At 41.7% G+C, this 5,793-nt stretch overlaps 1 long non-coding RNA gene across 1 annotated transcript in view; it reads left to right on the forward strand.

The window, feature by feature from the left end:
* The window catches only part of LOC139024448 (uncharacterized), a 10,898-nt gene that overhangs the window by 1,171 nt on the left and 3,934 nt on the right, over positions 1-5,793 (forward strand). The window lies entirely within an intron of this gene.

Raw genomic sequence — 5,793 nt, forward strand, 5'->3', positions numbered from 1 at the left:
TTCCTGGACAGAACCCCTGACTTGTCACTATCTGACTGTTCTTCCTGGACAGGAACCCCTGACTGTCACTATCTGACTGTTCCTTCCTGGACAGAACCCCTGACTGTGCACTATCTGACTGTTCCTTTCCTGGAACAGAACCCCTGACTTATTCACTATCTGACTGTTCCTTCCTGGACAGAACCCCTGACTTGTCACTATCTGACTGTTCCTTCCTGGACAGAATCCTGACTTGTCACTATCTGACTGGGTCTTTTCCTGGAGCAGAAACCCCTGACTTGTCACTATCTGACTGTTCCTTCCTGGACAGAACCCCTGACTTGTCACTATCTGACTGTTCCTTCCTGGACAGAACCCCTGACGTGTCACTATCTGACTGTTCCTTCCTGGACAGAATCCCTGACTTTTCACTGGCACCCTATTCCCCATTTAGAGCACTACTAGGACCCTGGTCAAAAGTAGTGCACCTATATAGGGAATTGGTTGCCATTTGGGACATGAAAATTGACAGAGGCTTTACAGAGAAAGAAGCAAAAGAGGTCACTTATAGGAAGAGATTGGAAGGCATTTCATTCAGCTAGGTTCACCTGTAAAGGCTTGGTGCAGAAAGCTTTTAACTGATCTCACAGCATGTGTGGAAACACAAGGCGCTGGCACTTCACTTAACACCCGGTGTCATAATACGTCATAACCATGTCATATGTCCTAACAGCTGTCATAACATGTTCATAACACTGTCATGACATATTTAGACCTGTTGTGTTATTTTATTTTATAAATTAGTTTTTTTCCTGACAAGAAGTTCTTTCATTTGAAAGTTTGTTTCTTAAATATTTTGTTGTTGTTGTAGTAATGAATTCCTTAATGTCATGATTTTTCATATTTTAAATAACTTGTAGAAAATATACTTTATAACATTGTCATGAAGCATTACGACCATCATAATCATATAAGCCAGACAGGACTATCACGTACAAGTCCTTATATTTGTCACGTGCGCTGAATACACATCTCAGCATGTCAATAACATGAACTAGATGGGGTGTATCAGCATGTCATAACTAGATGGGGTAATCAGCATGTCTAGAACTAGATGGGTATATCAGCATGTCTAGAACTAGATGGGGTATATCAGCATGTCTATAACATGACTAGATGGGGTATATCAGCATGTCTAGAACATGAACTAGATGGGGTATATCAGCATGTCTAGAACATGAACTAGATGGGTATATGCAATGTCTAGAACTAGATGGGGAATATCAGCATGTCTAGAACTAGATGGGTATATCAGCATGTCTAGAACTAGATGGGGTATATCAGCATGTCTAGAACTAGAGTGGGGTATATCAGCATGTCTAGAACTAGATTAGATCAAATCAAGTTTATTTGTCACGTGCGCTGAATACAACAGGTGTAGTAGATCTTACAGTGAAATGCTGAATACAACAGGTGTAGAAGATCTTACAGTGAAATGCTGAATACAACAGGTGTAGTAGATCTTACAGTGAAATGCTTACTTATAGGCTCTAACCAATAGTGCAAAAAAGGTGTTAGGTGAACAATAGGTAAGTAAAGAATAAAACAACAGTAAAAAGACAGGCTATATACAGTAGCGAGGCTACATACAGACACCGGTTAGTCAGGCTGATTGAGGTAGTATGTACATGTAGATATGGTTAAAGTGACTATGCATATATGATGAACAGAGAGTACCAGTAGCGTAAAAGAGGGGTTGGAGGGTGGCGGGACACAATGCAGATAACCCGGTTAGCCAATGTGTGGGAGCACTGGTTGGTCGGCCCAATTGAGGTAGTATGTGCATGAATGTATAGTTAAAGTGACTATGAATATATGATAAACAGAGAGTAGCAGCAGCGTAAAAATGGGGGGTGGGGGTGCACACAATGCAAATAGTCCGGGTAGCCATTTGATTACCTGTTCAAGAGTCTTATGGCTTGGGGGTAAAAATGTTTGTCTTCTGTTAGTCCAACTGGGTAACCAGGCTACAAATGCTACACGGGAAGTGTTTTCACTTATGAGAGAACATTTTACAGTGGTGTACGAGGGGAGATTTCATTACAGACATTACATGAATTACTACACTTCTAATAATACATGCAATAAAATGCAAATTAATTACTTAAAATCATACAATGTGATTTTTCTGGATTTTTAGTTTTAGATTCCGTCTCGCACAGTTGAAGTGTACCTATGATAAAAATTACAGACCTTACATGCTTTGTAAGTAGGAAAACCTGCAAAATCGGCAGTGTATCAAATACTTGTTCTCCCCACTGTATATGGATCTGTTGAGCTGAAAAAGAAGTGATGAGCATAGCTTTTGCATTGTTAGATTTGAACAAGTGTTTTCATGACCAAATGTTTGACACAAGTGACAGTAAGACTACGTACATCGTTTGCAAACTCATCTCACCCGGTCAGTGATGTTGTCCATGATGATGTCCAAAATCAAGAAGTTTGTTGGTCACTATTGAAGCGATCTCGGTTTCCCGATTTGCACTCCAAATGGTTCAGCAATCACCCATTTGCTGAAGAGGTCAGTCATGGTTAAGGGCATATCTGGTTACCAGTCATGGTTCAAGACTCGGCCAAACTGAGCAATCGCGGTGAAGGGCTTGGTCAGGGAGATGACCAAGAACCTGATGGTCACTCTGACAGAGCTCCAGAGTTCCTCTGTGGAGATGGGAGAACGTTCCAGAAGGAAACCATCTCTGCAGCACTCCCCAATCCGGCTTTATGGTAGAGTGGCCAGACGGAAGCCACTCCTCAGTAAAAAGGCACATGACAGCCCACTTGGAGTTTGCCAAAAGGCACCGAAAGGACTCTCAGACCATGAGAACAAGATTCTCTGGTCTGATGAAACCAACTCTTTGGCCTGAATGCCAAGCGTCACACTAGAGGAAACCTGGCACCATCCCTACGGTGAAGCATGGTGGTGGCAGCATCATGCTTTGGGATGTTTTTCAGCAGCAGGGACTAGGAAAGTAGCCAAAACAATGTAGGAGTGGCTTCGGGAAAGTCTCTGAATGTCCTTGAGCGGCCCAGCCAGAGCCTAGTCTTGAAAACGATCGAACATCTCTGGGAGACCTGAAAATAGCTGTGCAGCAACGCTCCCATCAACCTGACAGAGCTTGACAGGATCTGCAGAGAAGAATGGGAGAAACTCCCCAAATACAGGTGTGCCAAGCTTGTAGCGTCATACCCAAGAAGACTCAAGGCTGTAATCGCTGCCAAAGGTGCTTCAACAAAGTACTGAGTAAGGGTCTGAATACTTATGTAAATGTAATATCAGTTTTTTAAAATTTAATATTTGCAAAAAAATAAATACATCCGTTTTTGCTTTGTCATTATGGAGTATTGATGAGGAAAATTAACAATTTATTCAATTTTAGAATAGGCTGTAACGTACAAATGTGGAAAAGTCATGGGGTCTGAATACTTTCATATTACTGAATGTTAGGAGAGTTGGGGTCAGGGGTTATATGTTAGGAGAGTTGGGGTCAGGGTTGTATGGTAGGAGAGTTGGGGTCAGGGGTCGTGTACTATATGTACAGCTAATGTTTGCGTTCCAAATGTCCACATATTCACTATTTAGGGCACTGTAGAGCCCCGGTCAAGATGCCCTAAATAGTGAATAGGATCCCGTTTGGGAATCATATCTTTTTATACTTTCTGTGAATGTTGACGAAGGAAAACTATTCTTGATGTTGGAATATTCTGTTAAAGAAAATGTGATTTTTTTTTCAAAATTGTTTTCCTATGATTTATGTTTCTCTCTCTTTACTTGAATGTGTCCAACCCATTAAATTACATTCTCACATTAACATCAATATATTCAGACTAGAAAAAAACTCTCAGAGCAAACAAAGTTCTCATTATCGAGCCTGAATGCCAGTCTGTTCGTGCCATCATGCCAACTCCTTGTCTTGCATTGGCTTGACAATGAGATCGAGTTGACAAGAGCACAAACAGATCTAGGACCAGGCTAAATTAAGACCATCATGACAGAGTTGGGGGAGGGAAGTATGTATTTGCCATTATAACAGACTGGTATTTATTAAAATACTTGTAAACTACATACAGTATGGCATGTACTCATTTCATAGTCAACAAGCAGACACAAATGTAATATGGCTGACAAGGTGCTCACACCCTGAAGTCACGTGAACAGACAAAGGCTACATACCAAATGGCACCTTAATCCCTACAGCAGGGTTTTGCCAGACGTGGTCCTGGAGAACCCAAGGGTGTGCACCTTTTGGGTTTTGCCAAAGCACTACACAGCTGATTCAAAGAATCAACTAAATATCAAGCTTTGAAATCCGCTGTGTAGTTTCAGGGCAAAAACCAGAACGAGGGCCGAGATAGGGAAACCCTTCACTGCAGAATGGTACCACTTTTAACCAGAGCAAAGTAGTGGACTATTACCACTAGTAGGAATAGGTCCATTTGGCATGCAGCCAAAAAACAGCCCTGGTCAACAAGTTCCAACAACAAGAGGGGTGTGTTAAAAAAGTGCAACAACATATTGAACACAGATGAAATGCAATCAATTGAAGATGACATGTTTATTTCCTCAAAATGTTGTTCTATACAACATATTTCTATCTGACTGTTCCTTCCTGGACAGAACCCTGACTTGTCACTATCTGACTGTTCCTTCCTGGACAGAACCCCTGACTTGTCACTATCTGACTGTTCCTTCCTGGACAGAACCCCTGACTTGTCACTATCTGACTGTTCCTTCCTGGACAGAACCCCTGACTTGTCACTATCTGACTGTTCCTTCCTGGACAGAACCCCTGACTTGTCACTATCTGACTGTTCCTTCCTGACAGAACCCCTGACTTATCACTATCTGACTGTTCCTTCCTGGACAGAACCCCTGACTTGTCACTATCTGACTGTTCCTTCCTGGACAGAATCCCTGACTGTCACTATCTGACTGTTCCTTCCTGGACAGAACCCTGACTTGTCACTATCTGACTGTTCCTTCCTGGACAGAACCCCTGACTTGTCACTATCTGACTGTTCCTTCCTGGACAGAACCCCTGACGTGTACTATCTGACTGTTCCTTCCTGGACAGAATCCTGACTTTTCACTGGCACCCTATTCCCATTTAGAGCACTACTAGGACCCTGGTCAAAAGTAGTGCACCTATATAGGGAATTGGTTGCCATTTGGACATGAAATTGACAGAGGCTTTACAGAGAAAGAAGCAAAAGAGGTCACTTATAGGAAGAGATTGGAAGGCATTCATTCAGCTAGGTTCACCTGTAAAGGCTTGGTGCAGAAAGCTTTTAACTGATCTCACAGCATGTGTGGAAACACAAGGCGCTGGCACTTCACTTAACACCCGGTGTCATAATACGTCATAACCATGTCATATGTCCTAACAGCTGTCATAACATGTTCATAACACTGTCATGACATATTTAGACTGTTGTGTTATTTTATTTTATAAATTAGTTTTTTTCCTGACAGAAGTTCTTTCATTTGAAAGTTTGTTTCTTAATTATTTTGTTGTTGTTGTAGTAATGAATTCCTTAATGTCATGATTTTTCATATTTTAAATAACTTGTAGAAAATATACTTTATAACATTGTCATGAAGCATTACGACCATCATAATCATATAAGCCAGACAGGCTATCACGTACAAGTCCTTATGTCAGTCATCAGTCACACAGAGGGTGTCTGGTCCTGCTCCTGAATTCATCCCAGTCATCAGAAACAGAGCATTGTAGGGGGGGGGGGGGTAGGTGGCAT

Source organism: Salvelinus sp. IW2-2015, unplaced genomic scaffold (assembly GCF_002910315.2).
Source record: "Salvelinus sp. IW2-2015 unplaced genomic scaffold, ASM291031v2 Un_scaffold1517, whole genome shotgun sequence".
Lineage (NCBI taxonomy): Eukaryota > Metazoa > Chordata > Actinopteri > Salmoniformes > Salmonidae > Salvelinus > Salvelinus sp. IW2-2015.